This window comes from Lytechinus pictus, chromosome 3, assembly GCF_037042905.1.
Source record: "Lytechinus pictus isolate F3 Inbred chromosome 3, Lp3.0, whole genome shotgun sequence".
In the NCBI taxonomy this organism is placed as follows: Eukaryota; Metazoa; Echinodermata; class Echinoidea; order Temnopleuroida; family Toxopneustidae; genus Lytechinus; species Lytechinus pictus.
In genome coordinates, this window is record NC_087247.1 from 65,952,723 (window position 1) to 65,979,439 (window position 26,717).

The 26,717-nt window shown below is 35.7% G+C and overlaps 1 long non-coding RNA gene across 1 annotated transcript; it reads left to right on the forward strand.

Moving 5' to 3' along the window:
• The first annotated feature begins 162 nt into the window (after positions 1-162).
• Positions 163-6,947, forward strand: LOC135153662 (uncharacterized). The gene is made up of 3 exons (XR_010293148.1): positions 163-335; positions 2,604-2,870; positions 3,645-6,947. It is a non-coding gene; the product is annotated as an uncharacterized LOC135153662 (long non-coding RNA).
• Positions 6,948-26,717: the final 19,770 nt, after the last annotated feature.

Here is a 26,717-nt window from a genome sequence, read left to right on the forward strand (position 1 = left end):
TTTATAATTGTGTTCAACACGAATTTCGCGCATTCCCCGCCTGCCCCCCCCCCCACCCCTCCCGCTCATTTTCGCGCCTTTTTTTTATGCGCGTCGATGTACTAGTACCACCGAGTACCACATGTGTAACGCACATGTATGATATACACACCATAGACAAATGCACACACACACACGTACGCCGTGCAGATACAATCAGCTTAATGCTTCGAAGGCCAAGGGCTAGCTAAGCTTCAAGTTCATGAAATTCAGGCAATTAACTGCATTCAACTAATTTTTTAACTGAAACTATAGGAGAACAGACAAATTATGGAACTGTCAGGAGATAGTTAACGGTAAGTAAGCTTATCTAATCAGTAATCTGTTGGGCATTCTCGTGAATTAGTCCACTCCTGGCACCTCCTTGGCCTTGCATGACTCGGAAATTGAACACTCGGCGGATTGTGCGCGTACCGTACCAAGCCCTAGTAGTACCGTACTGTACTGCACTCTGCAGCAGGCAGTGTCACTGTCAGTGCAGTGGATTATTTCAAGAGTTTGCCTAGGCTTAGTCTGTAATGTTGCTGCATTTATTTTGATTAGGAGTGTTGCATGGGTCTAGAAATGTATTCTGACTTCAACTTGAAGTTGAAGCCAGGCATTGGGGCTGGCTACATGTAGGGCCTAAAAGTTATTTATGGCTATATATTATTGGCTTGAGCTTGCCTTGGACTTTGCCTTTGGACTAGATTTATTATTATGGTGGAACACGTCGTACTCGTAGCCTAGTCCCGGCCCTAGCCTAGGCCTAACTTAGGCTAGCGCTTGGCCTACCTGAAAAAAAAAACTTGTTGGCTGCCATCGAGTATGAAGAAAAATTTTGTACTAGATCTCCTACTGGCTTAATTATCGTTAGACTATCGACTAGGGTCTAGATCTAGATCTATACTCTAACTTTTTAAAGTTTACGTTAACGGTTAGAGTACGGTGTCGGTGGTCCTAATTAATGTTATACTTTTGAACGGCAACAGCATTCAGTCCACTGATCTGTATTCTTTTTTTTTTGATGGGTCTAGTCTCTAGGCCTAGGCTACAGACTGCTACTGCGGGTTAAAAAGATCATTTAATTAGTAATACTTGATCAATGGATCAGCTAGCTGCAAAGTAGTATGTTTTAATAAATCCTTTATTTTTAAGCGGGAGTACAATTCATATGTCTGTATATGTTTTTCCATGTGAAAATCTGTTTTTTTTTTGGTAAGTTCAGAGTGTGGTTGTGGGAACGTAGCTGGCTCCTTGTTTCGACGATTTCTACAGCATGCATGCACATTACGATAGTAGATCTAGGACACAGTTGTACACAACTGAAAGATATGCGCATTTCCCTAGCCATAGCGGCGATGATTGTTACCAAAAGAAAAGTAATGCCAATAGTTCTAGTGTTTACTTTCGAGTCTCCTTGGTATTTTCATATATAGGCCCTACAACTATTCATGAAAAATCCGAGGCCAAACCACGTAATGTGGAATTTCGTCACAAATGGGTTAAGTTATTAATTTAGGAAGTGTTGTTCCATATGTGTCACTAATAGTGGAATTGTCTGAAATTTGTATGAATTTTAAGTATGGTTGGTTATTATGAAATGAATGAAATTTCATGTGATGAAAAATGGAAATACCATCGCTGGACCGTTGTGTCGTAATAGTACTGTATTTTAATTTCAAATCAAAATTTTTAATAGACTACAATACAATTTTCTTTCCTGGTAGCGGGAAGTTAAAGGGATGGTCCAGGCTGAAAATATTTATATCTAAAAGTATATAAATGGAGTAAAATTCACAGTAAAATGCTGAAAATTTCATCAAACTTGGATATCAAATAACAAAGTTATTGATTTTCAAAGTTTATCAATATTTTTTGGAATATGCACATCATCATGAATATTCAATAGGTGGGCTGATGATGTCACATCTCAATTTTTTCTTATGTCATTACATGACATCGTAAATGTTTCATTTTTTCATACATGTGTAAATGATGTGTCTCCATTATGATGAAATAAGTTGAGGCAATAAATAACTAGTCCACTTAATCAGTTGTCAATCCAATTGTTTTAGTTCTTGGTAGCAATTTTTTTATTAAACCAAATTTCACATAATAAAACACAAAAGAACAAGTGGGGATATGACATCACCAGCCAACCTAATGAATATTCATAAAGACATGCCTAGAACTGTTTCACCGGAATAATATCATTTGAAATTCAAAAACTTTATTTGTTATTCGATTTTGATTAAATTTTTAGCATTTTGCTCTGTAAATTTTCTTCTATTTATTGAGATATAAATATTTCCAGCCTGGACCATCCCTTCAATTTTACTAATATTCGAAGACAGGAAACTAATACTAGAAAAAAAGATAAATGAATGGAATATGTATCACCAAACCCAGACAAACATTGGAATATGTCTTGTTTGCCTCTTGCATCGAGGCAAAAACTGAATATTTGTGTCCATGTACATGCAATATCTTTTGATTACACACATTTATCCTGAAAGCTCTTTGCATACATTATTTATTCAAAATTCAGGTTTAGTAAGAAAATCAATTACTTTTCATTCCAGGTACAAATTTTTATTGATATATGGCCAAAATCAAAGAAGGGTGTTGGTAACCAACAAGTCAGAGGAGACCTCAAAACAGGAGCTGCTTAGGGTGGTGTGCACAACATTTGGAGTGAAAGAAGAAGATATTTTTCCTGCAGACATGGAAAGACAAATTCTACGATTTTGCAGACATGGAAGAGGACGAACTTGTGACAGGGCCATTGAGAGTAAAAATTACAAACTACCTGTGGTCCTCGGTGCACAGCAACTGGTGAATGGTGGAGAGTAAGTATCTGGTACCAAACAGAAACCCCAATTAACTCTCAATGTGCCATAGTCTTGCCCAAGTGCATGCCATTTAATTTCTTTGGCAATTGATTCATCCTTCTAGATAAATATATTACTTGATAATGGCCAAACTTAAAGGCATTTCTCTTTTTCACATGACATAGTTATATATGAGACTCAACCAGAAGGATTATTAAAGAGGATTAGAACTTGGCCAGTAAAAACGCTTTAAACGTGTATGGGGCACCTTAAGAGTTGATGAATTAAGTAAATGTGAGTAAATGCATAAAATATGAGAATATTTCTTGCATTATAACTTACTAATGTTTGAGTATCACTATTGATGCAGGAATCTTACAGTGGCTACATTGTTGTGACATTTTTTAATGCATTTCTCTGTTAGATTTTACCTAAAGTTAATTTTTTAGTCTAATTCGCATGTATATGGTTCTGCTATGGTCTTTCACCAAATGTTAACTGGTACAGTGTGTTTGTGACAGATAGTCGCAAAGTGTGACCAAGTGGAGCTTTTCTGTTCTTGTCTTTGGCAACAAGACTGGCGTGTCGTTGCATAAAACTTGCTATTATAGTAAAATTTGCTGTAAATAAGATCTATTAAGGACTCGGATGAAAAGTGATTTGACAGAAACTAAATGAATGAGGATTCTAAATCTATTTGTTTTTTCTTTTTTAAGTATAATTTTTTATTCTTTGTTTTTTCTTTTTTTATGTATAATTTTTTATTCTTTCCAAATCTGACACTGTTGCAAGGCACATAGAGTGGATGAGCACTGAAAAAAAGGCAGCCAGACTTCAAGAGAGTTGAGTTCTGCATGCAGAAGACACTGGCAGACAGAAGGGCATGGATCATAAATTCTGTCCCTCGGCCAAGGATCACTGATGACCGACTGAAGTATCCTTGGCTCTTTGATGAGGATCAGGTAATCTATGCAGAGTTTTCTCACCAGATTTTGAAATATACTGAATATCCCGAGATTGATTGAATGCTGACGGACGTTGATAGAGTTGCTTACTCAATGTTTCCCTATTACAGTGATTTACAGAATGTATTGGAAACTTCTAACTCCACATGGATTATCCAAACTTGCTCATAAACTTAATTTGTTCAAGACTGCGTAAGGTGTGAACTTCATATGTGGTCCTTGTATGTAAAATTCAGGTTATTTTCTTGTCAAAGCAATATCACCTAAACAGCTTGAGGTATGGATGTAAAAAACTTGGTGTTTAACATGTACCATCATTAGGAAGACGATTTGAATGGATTTTGGAATATGTAGGTCAAAGGTCAATTTGTGAAATGTATTTGTTTAAACACATTGTCACCTTAACAATTTGAAATATAAATGTGAAACTTGGTGCTAACATGTACCACTATAGGAGATGATCTGGATATATTTTGGAATATGTAGCTCGAAAGTAAATTTGTGAAATTCAGGTAATATCTTTGTTAATGCAATGTCACCTTAACAGTATGAAATATGGATGTAAAACCTGCTAGCATGTATCACTGGGAAGAGGATGCATTGAGTAGTGTATGTTTCATTGACTGTTTTTGAAAATTTGACTCAATGTCTCTAATCTTCAAATTAAAGGTCTAGTCCACCCCAGGAAAATGCTGATTTGAATAAATAGAGAAAAATCAAACTAGCATGAAATTTTAAAGTTTCGCTTATTTTCAACAAAACAGTGATATGCACAACTAGGTGAGCCAATGATGTCACTCACTATTTCTTTTGTTTTTTATTGTTTGAATTATACAATATTTCAATTTTTACGAGTTTGATGATTAGGACCTCCTTGCCTGAAGCACAAAATGTTAAAATAATTGAATTCCACGTGTTCAGGGACGAATGAAACTTCATTTCACATGACAATGACGAGAAAATCAAAATATTTCATACTTCATATAATAAAATAAAAAAGAAATAGTGGGTGAGTGATGTCATCAGTTCCCTCATTTGCATACCGACTGAGGTGTGCATATAAGCGTTTTGTGAAATGAAGCAAAACTTTAAAATGTCATAACTTTCTTATTTTACATCTGATTTTGATGAAATTTTCAGTGTTATGCTTGTTGAATTTTTCTCTTTTTATTCAAATCAAGGTTGTTTTTTTTTTTTTTTTTGGGGGGGTGGACTTGTCCTTTAATCTTGCCATATCTGTGCTACCTCTGTGTGTGAAAAGTACATTAATTTATTTAGTTTATTCAGGGATTTTTTTTTGTATATACATATAGTCTTTCTACCTTGTCTTCTCAGTCAAACCAAATCTTATAAGATCAACAGCAAAAAAAAAACAGTTTTCAGGAGTATATGACATCATTCTGCATTCCATACTTAATTAAGCTTGACATATCTGTGCTAACTCTTAATTTATTTAGAATATTTATGATTTTTTATGCCTCCGCCAACGAAGTGGCCGGAGGCATTACGTTTTCGGGTCGTCCGTACGTCCGTCCCGTTTTGTTTTGTCGAAATCTCAAGAACCGTGGAGTGGTTTTACATCAAACTTGGTATGAGGGTATATCCTGGGGGGATAATACTTTGTTTTGATTTTATGGTCACGGGTGAAAGGTCACAGAGGTCGTTATATACCTTAAAATGTCCTGTTCTTGTGATAACTTAACCATTGGAGCTAATAACTTCAAACTTGGTACATTCTTTATATACATAATAGAGGGAGAATGATCTGATTGGATTTTGGGGTCACATGGTCAAAGGTCACGGAGGTCAGTATGCCTTAAAATATCTTGTTCTTGTGTAACTAAAGGAATGTTAGAGGAAGTAACTCCAAACTTGGTACATATATGCTTGATATAGGGGGGGGGTAATTTGGGGGGGTTGCAGGGCCAAGTTCAAAGGTCATAAAGGTCATATACTTACAACTTTTTTATCCATTTAGTAATTTTCTTGTGTTTTATGAATACTAAAAATTATTTTCATATATCAAGTTTGATTGTAGGTCAGTGTATGCATGAAATTGTTCTTGTGATAAACCAAAGACTTCGATAGATCAATTTCAAATATGGACAATGCAACCATTATGACATTGACTTGAGAAGGTCAAAGGTCTAAGAGTTCATGTCTCTTGTCACAATTGCTTGTAGATTCAATATTAATGGTTCTTGGATGCATATATGAGAGTGATCAATATGATAATAGAAAATATCAATCAAGGTTTTCTGTTGGGTAGATTTAATTTTATTGAATAATTTTTGCCTTATCCAAATATAAGTGAACACCAAATGTTCAGGCCAGCTATGGTAGGAATCGAACTCACGATCTCCTGGTTACTAGACAGGCGTCATACAACTAGACCACCAGGAATTAAGCCCGATGGCTATTGGCTGCTATTATGTGATATATCAACACAGTACTGTACCTGCTGCTATTATGTGAATCAAACCAGCTACCAGCCATCGGGCTTTTCGGTGGTCAAGTGGTATGACGCCTGTCTGATAACCAGAAGGTCGTGGGTTCGATTCCTACCCGAGCCGGCCTGTAAAATTTTTTCTTAGCAGCTCAAACATGCACTGAACATTCAGTGTTTATTTATGTTGGGATAAGGCATAAATTATTTAATATAAAAAGAATAGAACAAATTTGAAGATTTATGGGAAATTACCTGTGCAACATATTTCTGATCTAGTGGCAATGGCGGAGGCATAAATTTCGACTGTGTGCAGTCGAGAATCCATCTAGTTATTTTCTTTTGTTTTTTGTATAAAGTCTTTCTAACATGTCTTCTTGGCCAAATCAGTTATATGAAATCAGCAGTAATAAAACAGTTTTCAGGAGTACATGTATACATTCCTTACTTAGTTTAGCTTGCCATATCTGTGCTAACTGTTTGTGTGAAAAGTACAAAATTTATAAAGAATGTATTAAAATTTATGTGGGTTCTTTTATAGATATGTATTCAAACCTGCCATGTATAAAGACTTGCCTCTTTTGTCAGCTAACTTGGGTAATGTTTCCAGAGCTGTACATGTAGTACTGTATTAGATGTGTTTGACTTTATTTTTATTAAAAGTTTTCATTGCGTTGTTCTTAACACTGATTTGCATTTTGTCCCTTTTTAGGTCATTGTGTGATCACTCACTGATTGATACAATAAGTGGCGATGTGTAGTGTGGAATATGACCTCTGTCATATTATCTGTCTGACTGACCTACAATTTTAAATGTAATTTCTTATTATACCATCACCAGGCTCTTTGATGATGTAGCCGAATGTGTACATTGTAACTGTATTTTAATTGACTCTTTTCTTTCGCTGATACACTAGAAACTCAATATACAGAGATTCCCAATATAACAGTCAAATTTGCTGGTCCAAGGTCTTTTTGTTATCGCTGTTTCTGTTTTTAAATCATTGTTTCACCTTTTCTTAACCATAGTAAAGACACTTTGAAACGATGGATTTACCACAATAAAAACAAGGTTGTAACCACGGTTAAACCATGGTAGCCATGGTTTATCTACAATGAAACCATCGATTAAATGTGGCACATTATGGTTAAACCGTGGTATACAATGGTTAAACCATGGTTAGACAGTACTTTGACATGGTTTAACCATCATCATACAATATTGCACTAATGGTTAAAAGGTGGTTTTACCATATGATTGATCATGGTTTTACCGTGATTTGGGTTGTAATTATGTGGTTTGGCTGCTGTAAAACAATGGTTTCACCGTTTTCTAACCATGGTTTCACCTTCGCTTTACCATGGTTTTACCTACCCTTTACCATGGTTTTATACTTTCTTAACCATAGTTTCACCTTTTCTTAACCGTGGTTATAGTACGGTAAAAACACAGTTGTGACCATGGTTATGCCATGGTAATGTCATGGTAAGTGCGTTCCAATTTAACACCTTTTAACCATGGTTACCATGGTTTACCCATGCTAAACCTATAGTTTAACCGTGGTACACCATAGTTAAACCATGGCTAGACAGTACTTTGACATGGTTCAACCATCATCATACAATATTGCACTATGGTTAAAAGGTGGGTTTACCATACAATTGATTATGGTTTTACCGTGACTTGGGTTGTAATTATGTGGTTTGGCAGCTGTAAAACAATGGTTTCACCTTTTTCTAACCATGGTTTCACCTTCTCTTTACCATGGTTTTATACTTTCTTAACCATGGTTAAACTATGGTAAAAACATAATTGTGACCATGGTTATGCCATAGTAATGTCATGGTAAGTGCGTTCCAATTTAACACCTTTTAACCATGGTTACCATGGTTTACCCATGCTTAACATATAGTTTAACCGTGGTAAACCATGGTTAAACCATGGCTAGACAGTACTTTGACATGGTTTAACCATCATCATACAATATTGCACTATGGTCAAAAGGTGGGTCTACCATACAATTGATTATGGTTTTACCGTGATTCGGGTTGTAATTATGTGGTTTGGCAGCTGTAAAACAATGGTTTCACCTTTTTCTAACCATGGTTTCACCTTCTCTTTACCATGGTTTTATACTTTCTTAACCATTGTTAAAATATGGTAAAAACACAGTTGTGACCATGGTTATGCCATAGTAATGTCATGGTAAGTGCGTTCCAATTTAACACCATTTAACCATGGTTACCATGGTTTACCCATGCTAAAGCTATAGTTTAACTATGGTTAAACACTAGTGCACCATGATTTCACCATAATTAAACCATATCTTACTATGGTTAAACTATGAAATTACTGTACGATGGATCCAATGCAAAACCATGGTTTTACCTTACCATCAAACCATGGTTTTTTTTTACAAGGGGGCCGGCACATTTTTTTTTAGGAAACTGCATGACAAGCCAAAAAAAAGGGGTTAATTAAGTGGGGCACATTTGTGTAAGAACGGCATATTTACATTACACATTTTGATTATGGCTCTTATGACACACGCACACAACAACTGGGTACCGGTATACTACATTTTTTTTATAAAATATTTTCCAACAGACAGAAAATTTGCGATTTCTATTTTCATTTTGTATTTTCTCTAACTTCACTATCATAATATTGGTCGCCATATCCCAGCCAGGTCATCGATACGCGTGCATTTTGCATCGCGAGGATCTAGATTCAACGTAGTGGAACAAGACAAGTGCTAGGGAAGTGGACGTCCCTGGCCGAACCTAGGCGTGGGGATCATCCGGACGGTCGGCCGCCAAGCAACGGGCGCGGCTAGCGCCTAGAGTACGAGTAGAGAGAGGCCCGGCGTAACTCGAAGCAGTAGGCCGTAGGCTAGCGTAGGATTCCAGACCCAGCATGCCTTTCACTCTTTGAAACTTCATCACAGAAAGTACGATTTTCAAACATTCCGAAAATATTTTGGCATACTCGTGATATAGGCCCCGCTCGAGAAAAAAATTGTAATCGATCATACCTCAATAACTAGGTTGCTAACTTCAGCTCACTATATATACTCGTGATATAGGCCCCGCTGCTGTGTTGAATGGCTCAGAATGTCCGTTCGCGGGGCCTGTTTCACGAGTATAATACTATAATCGTTATATAGGCCCCGCACTACGGCACTTCAGGCACTCCAACACAGTAGCGGGGCCTATATCACGAGTATATTATTAAGCTTGCATCCTAAGATAATCGCGAAACTGGCCCCGTCCAATGCGCTTTTCCCAGCATTCGCACGTGCGTGGGGCTCTGATGACGGCTATTAGTATACTCGTTATCGAGGCCCCTTGCACTGTTATATCATGGAAAATAACGTGGTCGTGGGGCTTGTTTCCCCGGCCGGTGAGAATTATCATGGGCGGCGCTGGAGTGGGGGGGGGGGGGGGGGCCTCCAATTTATTTTCCAAATAAACAAGGAGAGAGAATAATAAAATGTGTATGAATTTACTTCTTCAGAAATGTATTTGTCGATTTACTTATATATTAATACAGTTATTAACTTATTCATTTATCAATCTATTTATATAGATTAATTAATGTATTTTATTCATTTAATTTATTCGTTTTCAGTTTCTTTTTTCTTTTGTGAGATAGAGAGTAAGAGGTATCATTCGTTTTTAATTATTTTTATGTGTGGAAGTTCACTTATTTCAATCTATTTTAATTGATTAATCATATTGATTAATCAATGTATTTATATTTATTCATTAATCATTTAATTTATTTGTTTTCAGTTTTTTTGTAATGTCCAATGCGCTTGTCCCAGCATTCGCCGTGTTTGGGGCTCGGATGACGGCTATTAGTATACTCGTTATCGAGGCCCCTTACACTTGTTATATCATGGAAAATTCCCCGGTGAGTGATATCATGCGCGGCGCTGTAGGGGCCCGGGGGGCTCCAATTTATTTTTAAAAAAACAAGGGGAATAATAAAGAAGTGAGTATAAAAACTCTGCATGACAATGGAGTAGGATCCATAAGGGCGACTTGTTTTAGGCATGATGTTATCCTTCCAGTTTTCAGAGAAAAATCAACCAGGCCCCTCACAACGTACCTGACGCCGCCCTCGTGTTGCTAATTTTTTGCTTTTAGAGATCTGCTCTCTGAATAACTTTTGATAAATCCGTGAATGATTCATTCATTTGCTATTTTTTTGGAGTGTTTTCGATGTAACTAACGTTAGGCCTATTATAGTTATTTTTGTTCCATCATCGCATTTCATTTGAATTATTTTTTTGCGGGGAGGGAGGTGTCATTAATAATTAAATAATATAGTTCTTGTATAATTTCCCCCAATCTTTCACTTGACGTACTGCTGCGAATGAATCCATTTATTCATTCATGTATCATAATCTATTTATAATCACCTGGATGTAAGAAGTCAATATACATTTTTTCAAATCGGCTCTCTTCTCTTATTCAATATTGAATCATTCATCAGGCTTCCTGCGTATTATCAATTTGTATTTTTTTTTCATTCCTTTCATAAATCCCCCCCCCCCCCCCCGCTTCCCCACTTTTCATCCATTTAAGTTCAGAAAAAAAACGAATAGGCATATTCATTCGGGGAAAATGTATTAATTTTCTTTTGGTCAATTTTATTATTGCTTGAGGGATATCTACGCTATAATTAACTTAATCTATATTTTACTGAGACTTATCCCCCTCCCGGCCCCACAATTGGGGATAGGACATTATCAATATTATCTAAGTACGTTAAGTACGTTTTTTCTTTTACCTAAATATCAATTTATTAATCTTTTATTTTTTAAAAAGCTTACTAATACCGTTCATTGATATCCCAGTATTTCTTCAGCTAATTAACCTATCAACTTAAATTATTTTCTCATCCAGCTTTCATTCTAATCAATCCACTTGAAGATTGTTTGTTACTGTATTTGATGGCATGGTTTTAAAAATGATGGATTTCGATTGTTTGCTGGTATACATGGTAGTAGGCCTGAAATAACGGCATATCGCATCAACAAATTATTATTAAAAAAAAACATTTATTGATCGATCGTCATTTCATTAATTCACCATCCAAATATTGCATTTTTTTCTTCGCCTATATGGTATTCATTTATTTACTAATTCATACACCCTCGCCCCCGATTTTATTAAAAGATTTAATAATTTCGGAAAAGTGTCTCAATGTGTTCTTATAATTTATTTTCATGCACGAATTATTCTACTATTTCCTTATCTGTGATATTTTATTTCAGGAGTTTAATGTGTCCCCCAGATCCGAGATTTCGTAGCGGGGGGGGGGGGGGGGGAGCGCAAATTTGAGAAGACAGTTGGTGGCGCATAGGTCTGTCTGGTTGAATGCGTCAGAAAAAAATATACACACAGGTACGGGTTCAGTATTTTTAAAGGGGCGGGGGTACAGCCGTAGAGGCCGGTTGGACACATTGCCATTCATTAAATCACTCAAAGAGGAAAAGGTAAGTGTTTTTTTTTTTGTGGGGGGGGGGGGGCGTTGTGATATGGAAGTTTATGTACATTTTACTTTAATATTTACCAACAAGATAGGCCTACCATGCATGACTATACGGCCGAACTAAACGAGACCGCTAACTGTGAAAAAATTATAATTATAGTCCATGTGTTAAAAGCTATGAATGGAACTCACTAAGTTCTTATTAACCCTAAACAACAAACGTTTATTTAATATTTTAATTACTGAACTGAAAATGGGAAAAGGACTTTACAGTGACGCATGAACAGGATATGAAAGAGGAGCGCGAGCTGATTTTTTTTTCACACTTGAAAATAGGATGCGAATGCAATCGAAGTTCGAGATGAATTTTGTTGATATATATCGACACGAAAATGTTATGTTTTTAAACACTGCTGACATGTAGGAGTGAGAGAGGAGGGGGGGGGGGGAATCTTGTTCAACACTTAACTTTCCTTGTTGAATTTGATCCATTACAAAGGATAATAATGCATTTTAAATGATTTTAGTATAATTGACGTTTTCCTTGAACCGTTGTGTTCTTTGAATTGATGGGAGCATAAAATTATAGGTCTATAATCGATTGTAATTCTTTTTTATTTGGGAGCAATAATTTTTACCAAAATCCCCATCATCTTGGAGTGTCATGTTTTTTCTTCTTTTTTTGCCATTTTTTAAACAAAACCCACAGCACCCCCTACTAAAAATCGTTCCCAGTGCCCTGCTTGATCGTTTATCGAACATGATTTGCGTGGAAATTTTTTTTATTTCTCTATATTTGAGATTTTCATAATTCTTGATTTAATAATCAGATCATGCTTCATAAACTTCTTTGTTTGTAAAATTATATTTCTTGAAGACGAAATGATATGACTGTTGTGTTTAAGTGACATTTGTTACCTTGTCAGTTTCGTCTAATAGTTTCTGGAGGGTAAGAAATTAGCTTTATTTGATTAGCATTATATTTAGGATATATAACCAAAATGATATTGCTTGGTCATGTTGGATTCATCTGTAAATATCAATATTTTACATCGATTTACATGTAGTTCAATTACCACTAACATAGTATCCTGTTGCTAGGCGACATCCAACAATTCTATAGGCGCTGTTTTTCATGCAGTTGCATAATACATATACTTAGTTGACAGTGAGGTCACGAATCGTGGCATGTTCTGATATTTTTTTTTATATATAAAAACACAAATTTAGAATGAGAAATCAGATAAAGCACAAAAGTTTTTCTAATTTAATTTTTCTGTTTTTTTTATATACAAAAACCAAATCACAACACGTTATTCTCGTTGTGATTTCGTTTTTGTGTTTTCAAAAACCCCAAACTAAGGGGCTGATTTTCGTTTTCGCTTCTTCATGATTGGAACAGAAAAACAAATTATCCATTAGTACCTTGATTGTGCAGGTTACTGGGCAGGTGAAAGTGACATTACAATTGATCTTAGCAAGTCATTCATTACATTGATGAGTGAAATACAATTTGATATAATAAACACTAATTAAAGTGTGAGAATGGAAATATTTGATTAGAGAATAGCGAACTTCTTAACCAAAATGCGTGGCAATTAAAATTTTTTTTTTTCAGCAAACCTTTAAGAATTTTTTTTCTAGTTTCTGCTTTAATTATCATCAACTTTGCGTCAGGGTAAACTGCCCCCTTTAAGGGTAGGCCTATCGTGTCAATTAATAGACAACATTTTTCCCAAAACAGCACAAACATGAACGAATAAATGAATAAACCAGGAAATGAATAAGTGAAGCAATACGAAGGAGAACTTTAAATAGTAATGTATTAGGCCCTCTCTCTCTCTCTCTCTCTATATATATATATATATAAACGTTTCACGTATTGGCTTCAGTGGTAATATAAGGTAACAAAATATAGTTTGTTATATATAATGATATACGGTATAGAGAGAGAGATCAAATCCATACACAAAAAAAGAGAAGTTAACGATAATTGTTGGTCTAACATCAAATAAAACAAAAAGTTTCATACAAACAAATACATGAATAAAAAAATTAATTTAAAGGACAAGTCCACCCCAAAAAAATTGATTTGAATAAAAAGAGGAAAATCGAACGATCATAACGCTGGAAATTTCATAACAAGTGGAATGCCTCTGGTCGTCTCACCTGCATCACGCGATTCAATATAGCAGCAGTGCTGATTTTGAAAACTACTATAACTCGCACAAGATGTTCAGTGATACTTGGTTACTCGTATTTCCACGTTTTATGAACTAGACCAATACACTTATAGAGATATGATGGCAATTCAACAAATACCCCCAACGTGGCCAAAGTTCTTTGACCTTACATGACCTTTGACCTTGATCATGTGACCTGAAACTCGCACAGGATGTTCAGTGATACTTGATTACTCTTATGTCCAAGTTTTATGAACTAGACCAACACACTTTCAAATTTATGGCTGTAATTCAACAAATACCCCAATTCGGCCAAAGTTCATTGACCCTAAATGACCTTTGACCTTGGTCATGTGACATGAAACTCAGGCAGGATGTTCAGTAATACTTGATTAACCTTATGGCCAAGTTTCATGAACTAGGTCCATATACTTTTTAAGTTGTGCTGTCATTTCAAAAACTTAACCTCAGGTTAAGATTTGGTGTTGACGCCGCCCCCGCCGCCGCCGCCGTCGCCGTCGGAAAAGCGGCGCCTATAGTCTCACTCTGCTATGCAGGTGAGACAAAAATCGGATGCAAAATAAGAAAGTTATAACATTTCGAAGTTTAGTTTAATTCAAAATAATAGTTATATATGCACATCTAGGTCGGTATGCAAATGAGGAAACTGATGACGCCACCCACTCACTATTTCTTTAGTATTTTATTATATGAAATATATTTTCCAATTTTCTCCTCATTGTCAATTCCTCCCTGAACATGTGGAATATATGGTTCAGTCACGTTGGCCCTTATTGTAAAATCTGTGAAAATTGAAATATTGTATAATTCAAACAATTCAAAAGAAATAGCGAGGGACATCATCAACTGTATCATTTGCAAGCAAATGAGTTGTTGTGCATATCACTGTTTTGTGAAAAATAAGCGAAACTTTAAAATTTCACAACTTTCTTATTATACATCCGATTTTGATGAAATTTCCAGCGTTATGCGAGTTTGATTTTTCTCTATTTATTAAAATCAGCATTTTTCTGGGGTGAACTTGACCTTTAAATAAAATATATATTCCTTTTATGTAACGAAAAATAAGGTTATAACACCCTTCAACTACGACTAATTAAAAAAAAGGTAAACGATTATTTTTTAAATTTAGATTGTATACATGCCTGATTGTATATCTATACTTTCTTCAAATTGTTAAAGTTATTCATGCCTGAATGATCGAGGAATCTTCTGAGGATACCAGGTGAAAGATTAGATATTCTGAGCTTTACAATGATTGCCGTCATCATTTTGTATATATCCACAAGAACTTACAGAATGAATAAAAATAAATGAAATGTACGAGCCTGTATCAACATAAGACCTAGGCCTACACACGTCTCTCGGATAACAAAAAAATATATATATATAATAAATAAATATATATATAATAAATAAATATATAGATAATAAATAATTAAATGAACTTCCACACATAACAAGAATTAAAAACGAATGATACCTCTGACTCTCTATATACATCACAGAAGAAAAAAAACTGAAAACAAATAAATTAAATGATTAATGAATAAATATAAATACATTAATCAATCAATTAAAATAGATTGATAAATAAATAAATAAATGAACTTCCACACATAAAATTATTAAAAACGAATAATACCTCTGACTCTCTACGTCACAAAAGACCAAAAAAAACTGAAAACAAATAAATTAAATGATTAATGTATAAATATAAATACATTAATTAATCAATATAAATACATTAGTTAATCAATTAAAATAGATTGAAATGAGTGAACTTCCACACATAGAAAAAAAAAACGAATGATACCTAGCTGTGTACTCTCTATATCACAAAAGAAAAAAAAACTGAAAACAAATAAATTAAATGATTAATTAATCAATTAAAATAGATTGAAATAAATGATACCTCTGACTCTCTATATCACAAAAGAAAAAAAAACTGAAAACAAATAAATTAAATGATGAATAAAATACATTAATTAATCAATAGAAATAGATTGATAAATAAGTTAATAACTATATTAATATATAAGTAAATTGACAAATAAATTTCTGAAGAAGTAAATACATACACATTTTTATTATTCTTTCTCCTTGTTTATTTGGAAAATAAATTGGCCCCCCCCCCCCCCCCACTCCAGCGCCGCCCATGATAATTCTCACCGGCCGGGGAAACAAGCCCCACGACCACGTTATTTTCCATGATATAACAGTGCAAGGGGCCTCGATAACGAGTATACTAATAGCCGTCATCAGAGCCCCACGCACGTGCGAATGCTGGGAAAAGCGCATTGGACGGGGCCAGTTTCGCGATTATCTACAGGCCCCGCTACTGTGTTGGAGTGTTTGAAGTGCCGTAGTGCGGGGCCTATATAACGATTATAGTATTATACTCGTGAAACAGGCCCCGCGAACGAACATTCTGAGCAATTCAACACAGCAGCGGGGCCTATATCACGAGTATATATAGTGAGCTGAAGTTAGCAACCTAGATATTGAGGTATGATCGATTACAAGTTTTTCTCGAGCGGGGCCTATATCACGATTTTGCCAATATGTTCTCTGCATTTTTCACTGCAGCACTAAAATTAGCAGTGTAAGGTAATAATAGGATGGGGTCCGTTGTCCGGACACGTCTTTAATTTTGAAACCTTTTTTGTCTTTGGTCTTTTTTTGCAAACAGTCAGTAGGCCTAATACTAATATTAGAAGTAGGTACCGGTATGAATTTATGTCTATGAATATGATTGTGGTCCCAAACTTCCCAAGTCTGCAAACCAAACGATTTGAGTTAAGATTTAACATGAATTTCTTTTTATTTCACAAAATCTTTCAGTCGATAATGTTCCTTACATCATACCGGTATTAGTTACAATAGTGTGCCAAAATGCCAAATATCTTATAAAAATTTGAAAGAAATACGGTAGGGCCTAGGCCTATATGATTTTCTTGGAAAAAACCTTGGGGTTGGGCAGTCATTTTCAGATTGAACAAAAAAATGGTGCCCCATGTCTGCTCACCCATTCACTTTGCACGCAATTCGGGGATTTTGATGAGAAAGGCTGCATTTTGAGGCCGTCACAAGAAATCCCCAAATTTCATTATTTTTCCAACATCATGAATCGGATTTTGTAATTAATATCTGTTATAGTATGGTCAGTTCCCCCATGTCTGTGCGGTCTCCCAAGTCTGCGCACCCGCGTATCTGCGCGATTCTAGTAAAAGAAGATACGCAACGAGCACGAACTTTACACATGCAATACATAGACAGGTATTCATAAAAAAATCCGACTCAAAATGGTGAAAAAATAATGAATTCAGGGCATTTCATGTGACGGCCTCAAAATACAGCCTTTCTCATCAAAATCTCCGAATCGTGTGCAAAGTGAATGAGTGCGCAGACATGGGGTACCATTTTTTTTTTCAATCTGAAAATGACTGCCCAAGGTTTTTTCAAGAAAATCCTATATGTTCTTTCATTTTTTAATGAGAAATTTGGTATACTTACTCTCAATAATATAAGGAACAATATTATCCAAAAGATTTTGTGAAATAAGAAGAAATTAATGTTCAATCTTAACTCAAATTGTTAGATGCGCAGACTTAGGGCCACCATCATATTAGTAACTGGTAACCTAACTATATGGGTTAACCTAATTAACTAGCTGGATTACCGAGAATTATACTCACTTGCCTAATCCAGGGTCAGTCCTTCTTACACTGGAAAAGGTTGAAGCCTTAGAAGTTAGAAGAAATGTAACTGTCTCTGGATTCGGTGACTTGTATACCCAGTTGTTGTGTGTCCGGACAGGTTGTGTGTCCGGACGATCAATTTTAGAAAGTCATTTGGAAGAATTTACAAGCGAAGTTTCGTAATTTTTTAGTACAAAATGTTAGGAAATATTATAAAGAACAAAATAGAAGATGATTACAAGTATTGAATTCATATTTTTAGTGTAATACAAAGACAAAAAAGAAGGCTTCAAAAATATAAAGTGTCCGGACACCCGACCCCCCATCCTACTTGTAGTAGAACTTAGTAACTCGGGGCGTCGTGTGAACTTGACTGTAGATATCTAGTATACGTGATCAGCGGTGAGTAGTAAACTGTAAGAGCGGTCGACGTAACAAATGGCGTCTTGGTGCGTTTGGGTCGATCCTGCGTAAGTATGGAGGGTTTCTGGGGGGCATGGTCGCACGCACGGTCGTGCGTATTGTCGCACTTTGCGTGGGCGACCAAGTTCCCCATACTGTCTATGCATTAGATGTGTAAAGTTTGTGTTCGTTGCGTATCTTTTACTAGAATCGCGCAGATACGCATATGCGCAGACAAGGGGGACTGCGCAGACTTAGGGGAACTTGCCATAATTAATAGTAATAATCCAGGGAGCCCAGGACTCGTCCGTGTAATATTAGTGTGTGTGTGTGTATTTGAGTTTTGTCAGACGTTTATCAATCAGATTTGATTATTTACGTCTGGGACCGACCTTTAACGCAGGGCTGCCAACTTTTGAGAAAAGTTTGGAGTGAGACATTGCGAGGGAGCGAAGCAACCGAGCGTGGAGCGCCCGAGGGGGGGATGGTGTGGGAGCTTTTACAATTTTGTAATTTCAATGGTGCAATCTGGCACATACTTTTAACTCTGATTCCATAAATACATAAGGCAGGATTCAAATAATTTAAATGACTTTTTTAATGAAGTCCACTGACCTTGAAAAAAAATTCCACATTTTTAAGTGCATTATTCCAAATCAACTGTCTTAATAAGCTTAGCAGTGAAACCTCAACCTGTGATTATCTGCTGCTCCCTTAAGGAAAAAAGAATGAAGGAAAGAAATAAGGAAGGAAAGAAAGGAAGCAATATAAAGAAAGAAAAGGTAATAGAATAGATGAAAGGAAGAAAAAAAAGAAAGGAAGGAAGGAAGAAAGAAAAAAGGATAGATGGACAAAGGGGGAAAAGGGAAAGAAAGAACAAAAGACAGAAAAAGAAAGGAAGGAATGAATGAAAGAAAGAGAGAAAAGGCTGAAAGAAGGAAGGAATAAAAAACAAGAAAGGGTAAAGAAAGGATGGATGGAAGGAAGAAAGAACAAAGAATGAAGGAAAAAAAAGGGTAAAAAGAAGGAAGGAAAGAAAGGGTAAAAAGAAGGAAGAAAGAAGAGAAATATAGGATGGATGGACTCAAGAATTAAAGAAAGAAAGGAAAGAAAAAGAAATAGAGAAAAATATTGTTTTAAAGGACAGAAAGAACGAAGGACAGAAAAAAAGGAAAATTAAAAAAGAAAGACAGTAAAAAAAAATATGAAAGAAGAGGGGGAAGAAACAAAGAAATATTGAAAAGAAAGAACGAAAACAGAGTTAGGTATCAAAGCTAAAACTATCATCATGTATAAATTATCAGTTTATTTTTGGCTCAATTAAAATAAAGCTACGAAAGAAACCAAGTGTATCTCAACACACACACAAATGCATATATGTGGGGCTATCGTGTATTCAGAGCGCCGTGCCGGTGGGCTATCGCCATGGCATGGCATTGCATTGACACTCGATCGCTCGTTGTGCCTCGCACAAAAACCCCGCTTCATAGCAAAATTTCGACGTCACCAGCTCTCACACGCGGGATACAGTAAGCCAATCGCAACTCAATATCTTGTCTTTGCGCGGCAAATCGAAACCAATTTGCATTGATGGATTAGCTTTGCGCTTGTGTGGTTAAAAACTTTGAAACTTTTGCCTGGCCAGGTTATAATGTTATTGAATATCTGCTAATAAAAAAAAAAAATTCTCTATTTTCGGGGTTCAGTTTGAGAGCGTGAGAATTGGGTGAATTGTGTGAGACTCGCGCAGATTGCATGAGAGTTGGCAGCCCTGTTAACGTCACCATCAGAAAGACGTGACCAGGACTCGAACCTCTACATCAATTTGTAACTTCCCCACATAGCTTGGATTAGGCAGCGGCAACGAACGTAGAGGGCAGCACCACACAAGCGTGTTGCTATTAGGAAGGTCCACTCCGCTCAGATTTTGTGACCACTCTAAGCTCCGCCCCTCACTCAGAGAACCATTGGGGTAGATTGTAGAGTTGATTTTTTTTCATTTGTTCAATTTTATTATTTTTTATGGATAATGAGAACTTCATTAAAGAACGTTAAATATTATTTTATTAATTAGGTGGTCTGTCTATGACAGATCACCTCTTATGTTTGTCCGAATTTTCTTTCTTTATTTATTTCTTATTTTTATTTCCTCCATTTCTTGTGGACAGCAAATCTCAGAAAGTTCATATTCAATAATCATCAAAATATCACCACATATCAACATCAATAAGACCTCAATTCTGCAAGAATCTTAATGTCATGACGTCATCATGACGTCATCTAGACGCCATTTTGTAAAATCACATTATCAATCATATCTCCATTATCAATTATCAAAAATAAATCAAATTCACATGACATAAACTTCAGATCAAGGGTCATCAGGTCATGTCATCAAAGGTCACCTGAAGGTCACGACGCGCGCGTACGCGCGCGTCAAAATTTTAAAATGCTAAAAATCACTTTTTGACCAAAACAGAGTACGTTTTAGGTCATTTTAAGCATTTCAAAAAATTGCGCGCGCAAACGTATGCGCGCGCGTTTCCGCGCGTAACGCCTCAATGCAACTCAGAAACACCGTTTTTTTTTATTTCATTGCATTGATCATATAATTTTGAGCAATTTGATACCTTGATCAACCTTCTACGACCATTAATAAGGAAATTAAAACCCGTTAAAGTTTGCAGCACGTGTGCGCGCGAGCTCTCACTATAGGCCATATATGGGCAAAAACATGCCTATAGAAAATCCGCTGTAGCTCTTCAGAACGCATGGGGACCCCCAATTTTTTTTTCATATTTTGATAGAGTATGAACTAGAGATATAATTTCATGTCTCATTTGACCCTCAATTATATTATGACGTCATCAAAATGGCGTCGGAAGTCAAAAAATCCATTTTGCCTATTATGACGTCATTATAATTATGCAAATCTTGCTCTAACTCCGTGAATATCGGTCTATTTTCACCCAATTTTTGATATGTTGTAGCTTAGTTCTTACTCTTTCTGAGTTTTTGCCTTTATTTTTCATTTTGATAAACAGATCATCCTCAAAAATTGCAAATAATAATGGCATGTCATTTTTACTGATTTTGCGTGTAATCTCTATGGGACATGACTTTTTCTCAAAACTAGATTCTACATTCTTCTATTTCGTAAGCCATATCTCCAATTTTTGTTGCTAGTTATCCCTGAGCTTTTAGTATGTTGTAGCTGAGATTCTAAGCTTTCGGTTGCGTTTCCTTCATTTTCCGATCAGATGTCGGGATCATGCCCGTAATTCACTTGCAAGATTGGATTTGAGATTCTGGTGTTTTGCTTACGTGTTAAGTCTATGGGAAATATTCTAGCTCAATCGGTTAGGCGTCAGACTTACTTCTCATTCCATCATGCAGGCAGGGGTTCGAGTCCGCGGGTGAACATGATTTTTTTTTTTTTTTTTTTTTTTTTAGCTATCTTGTACGAAAGACCATTAGTGCCACGGAGAAAAAAAAACACTATTTCTACTAATCTGTTATAACAGATTACGGTATTTCTACTAATCTGTTTAAACAGATTATAATCTGTTATAACAGATTACAGTATTTCTACTAATCTGTTATAACAGATTACGGTATTTCTACTAATCTGTTATAACAGATTACGGTATTTCTACTAATCTGTTATAACAGATTACGGTATTTCTACTAATTTGTTTAAACAGATTATAATCTGTTATAACATATTACGGTATTTCTACTAATCTGTTATAACAGATTACGGTATTTCTACTAATCTGTTATAACAGATTACGGTATTTCTACTAATCTGTTTAAACAGATTATAATCTGTTTAAACAGATTAGTAGAAATACCGTAATCTGTTATAACAGATTAGTAGAAATACCGTAATCTGTTATAACAGATTATAATCTGTTTAAACAGATTAGTAGAAATACCGTAATCTGTTATAACAGATTAGTAGAAATACCGTAATCTGTTATAACAGATTAGAAGAAATACCGTAATCTGTTATAACAGATTATAATCTGTTTAAACAGATTAGTAGAAATACCGTATTCTGTTATAACAGATTAGTAGAAATACCGTAATCTGTTATAACAGATTAGTAGAAATACCGTAATCTGTTATAACAGATTATAATCTGTTTAAACAGATTAGTAGAAATACCGTAATCTGTTATAACAGATTAGTAGAAATACCGTAATCTGTTATAACAGATTAGTAGAAATACCGTAATCTGTTATAACAGATTATAATCTGTTTAAACAGATTAGTAGAAATACCGTAATCTGTTATAACAGATTAGTAGAAATAGTGGTTTTTTTTCTCCGTGGCACTAATGGTCTTTCGTAATCTTGCCCACGATCAATTATAAGAATTCTAACAAATAATAGCTAAAATATTGCAAAATAAAACAGATTATAATTACTTTTTTATATCATATCTATTTATCTGTCTGTCTATCTACCTACATGACATATCTATCTCTCTGTCTAATATATATCTTTCTGTTTGAATACGTCCCTCTCTCTCTATCTATCCATATGTCTGTCTGTCTATCTACCTACATTGTATATCTATCTGTCTGTTTATCTCTCTCTCTCTCTCTCTGTCTAATATATATGTATCTATCTGTTTAGATATGTCTATCTATCTATCCATCCATCTGCCTGTCTCTATCTATCTATCTATCTATCTATATATCTATCTATCTATCTGTCTGTCTGTCTCTCTATCTATCTATCTATCTATCTGTCTATCTGTCTATCTATCTATCTATCTATATGTCTGTCTCTCTATTCATCTATATGTCTGTTTCTCTATCTATCTCTGTCTTGATCTCTATCAATCTATATGTCTGTCTCTGTATCTATCTATATGTCTATCTATCTATCTATCTATCTATCTATCTATATATCTATCTATATGTCTGTCTCTCTATCTATCTATATTTCTGTCTCTCTGTCTATCTATATGTTTGTCTATCTATATGTCTGTCTATCTATCCATGAAGCTATCACGAGAAGGAGAACCATCTTCCAATTTCTCTCTTAATCCTTTGTTATCGCTTCCTTCGGGCGAAGGAACGATATCTAACATCAATTGGCGAGCCGCCAGGCGAAAGTTAGAGCCCGCTTACATAACGCGATAGGACCACGCAGCATGAAGCTATTACGAGATAGCTCGTAATAGCTTCATGATATGTCTGTCTCTCTATCTATATATATGTCTGTCTATCTATCTGTCTATCTATCTATCTGTCTGTCTCTCTTTCTATCTATATGTTTATATATGTTTTATTAATATAACCACCAATCATCTCTCTATCTATCTATATATCTATATATCTATCAATCTATCTCTCTATCTATAAGTCTGTCTCTCTATCTATCTATATGTCTGTCTCTCTATCTATATGTCTGTCTCTCTATATCTATCTATATATGTCTATGTTTTATTAATATAACCACCTATAATTTATCTCTCCATCCATCACTCCATCCATCTAATATAATTATCTTTCTTGTATGTATCTGTTTGATTATGTAAATCTGTTTGTCTATCTATTTTTCAATCTAATATCTGTTTAAATATTTTTTTCCTGTTTATCTATCTATACGACAGACCACCTAATTCGTCCGCATGACGAATTAAAATCTAGTTTTAATGTATTTTGCAAAAAAAGTTAGACAAAAGGTAATCAATTTTTGTAGTTTGCGTATAAATAAAAATGCATAGTCTGATGACGTTGAATTTATTGTTTTTCTGCTTAATTTCGCTGCCCCTATCAAAACTACACCAGAGCCAAGACCTTGATCTTCTGTCCTGACATCGCCGAAACTTTCCCGGTCACATACATGACATATGGGTATGTGCGCGTATACTGCGCGAACAACAGTGCTAGTGCTGGCCGCATACTCAACGCGAATCGACCATGTACCAAACTTGATATGGACTCGAAGGATATGGACCTGGTCTGTCACTGTTGTGGCACTATTGCAGTTGAGCAACGATAAATATTCAAGATTAGAATCGTAATTTCATTACAGTATAGATTGGAACATAAAAATAAATCCGACCCAGCTTTTTGCAATCCATCAGGCAGAGATCGAATACGGCCACTACACGAGCAAAGCCAAGCCCTAGACCTAGATCTAGTCTATCGTTAGACCTAACATTAGACCGAAATTATCCGATTTAGTATCGAGCCATGTACATTCTGATGGGTATCGACTTATGAACAATCAATTGGCGAAGGTCAATGTCACAGGTAGTATTTTCATGCTATAATTTTACACCAATTTATGTAAGTATGAATGCAGAAACCACCATCCGGTAAACCTACCGCGACGCCAGCCGGGCATGCCGTCCGCCGCAGAGATTTCCTTGTGAGCGCTCTATCAGCTGCATTTCTTCTCTGATCATCTTCAAATTTGGCATGAAGGTTGAGTATGGTATAACGAAGAAGCATAATGATTTTGGTGTAGGCGGAGACATCGTTGCCATGGTAACAAGAGTTTTTGTGGAAATAGCAGAGATGTCCTTGTGAGCGCTCTACCAGCTGCATTTCTTCTCCGATCATCTTCAATTGTGGCATGAAGGTTGAGTGTGGTATAGCGAAGCCGCCTATTGATTTTGGTGTGGGCGGAGACATCGTTGCCATAGTAACAAGAGTTTTTTGTGGAAATAGCAGAGATTTCCTTGTGAGTGCACTACTGGCTCCATTTCTACTCCAATTATCTTCTGATTTGTCATGAAGGTCCATTATGGTAAAACAAAGCCGCCTAATGATTTTGGAGTGGGTGGATACATGGTTGCCATGGTAACCATATTTTTGTGGAAAATTTGGTAAAACCTGTATTTTTTTTTTCCAGTTTGTCATAACAGTTGGCACACAGAAGCAATATTAGAAGGTGAAGCGAAGATGCCTATCATTTTTGTCGAGGGGTCTTAGGGTTAGGTTTATAAAATATATCCAGATTACTCTATAATTATATTCCCCAACAGGTGATATTGGACAATATTTTAGGTTCTGCAGAGTCATGCTGCTACGTCATATTATTGTCATCAAATTTGGTACCCACAGGCAAAATGTGGGCAGGGTCATTGTCGCCATGACAATTGTATTTATTTGTCAAATATCTGTGTAAGCTCTATATATCGCAATGACGGATGAGGCGGTGGGTTCGGGGGATACATGTGCTCGTGCGCGCGACCCGCCGAGCATCTCTAGTTTATTTTTTCCCCTTTTATTTAGAGTGCTATTGCAACCCCATTTTACCCCATTTTGGAGAGTACCCATGTCTGCCTAGTATTACACGGACAAGTCCTGGGGCCGGAGCTCCCTGGGTTATGATAGTAACAACAGTAAACATGTCAAGCACAAATACTAACGAACAACAAACGTTAACATTATTTAAATTAAGGTCTAACAGTGAGGCCCTAGACTATTAAAGTTACTCACTCTATTAAAGCTAAGTCTTACTTTAAGTCTAGATCTAAGTTAACGTCGTTAGAATGATCTAACTGTTACTTAGATCTAACGTTAGACCTAATCTAAGTCTAAGAAGACAATGTTAGATCTAGACTTATAGATCTACGTTAGATCTACTAACTTTAGATAGATCTAACTGTTACTAAATTATGACTAACATCAGTAGACCTAAGGCCTATAGTAGGCCTACGTTAAGTTCTTTGAGATTGAAACTTTAACTTTTTTCAGTTTTGTTCTATGGATTGCCTGAGGCATGTAGGTCTTTGCTTGTTAACATTTTCAAATCATGCAAATGGCTGTTTAAAATCATTTGTCTGGGCACTCAACAACTGGGTAGATCTAATATGATTAGGGCCTAACTATGTTAGATCTAACGTTAGACCCATCTTTTAGGCTATAGTCCATGTCGTCTAAACCAATTAGAGGACATTGTCTAGATGAGGGGGGAGGGGCAAGTCAAATATATTGCGGTATGCATAGGCGGAGGGGACAGGGGGGACACGTCTCCCCCCCCCCCCCATAAATTTTAGGAGGGGACGGTCCCCCCCCAAAAAAAAAAAAAAAGAGAGAAAGAAAAAGAAGGAAGGAAGAAAAGGAGGAAGAAAGAAAGAAAAAAGAAAAGAAAGGAAGAGGAAAAAGAAAAATGAACAGCTGAAACAAAGAAATATTAATACCTATATATAGAATAGTAAAAAAAAAGACAGCTTTTACCCTGGAAAAAAAAAATACACTCGCTCCCAATGCGATTTTGTTCAGAAAAAGTTGACATCTAACAAAAAAAAAAAATTCGCACCACAAAAAAAAATATATGTACATGTAAAAAAAAAGGGAGAAGTGAGCAAGATTAGAAGAAAAAGAAATGTGAATAAAATAAGGGAAGGGGAAAATGAAAATAAATATCGGGTTACTACATAAAAAAGAAAATTTCGCTCACACTTCGCGCTCGCATTCCCTCCTGTTAAGTGAGATACAGTAATCTGCTCATTAGGATAGAATGGAGCTTAGAATAGGCCTATCCAATTTTCAAGTCAATATGCACAAATTATTTTGCTTGCAATTCGAGTTTCCATTGCATTCTGTTCATGCTTACAAAAAGTGCTGAATATCAGAAAAAAATCAGCTTGCGCTACGCGCTGGCATTATTTG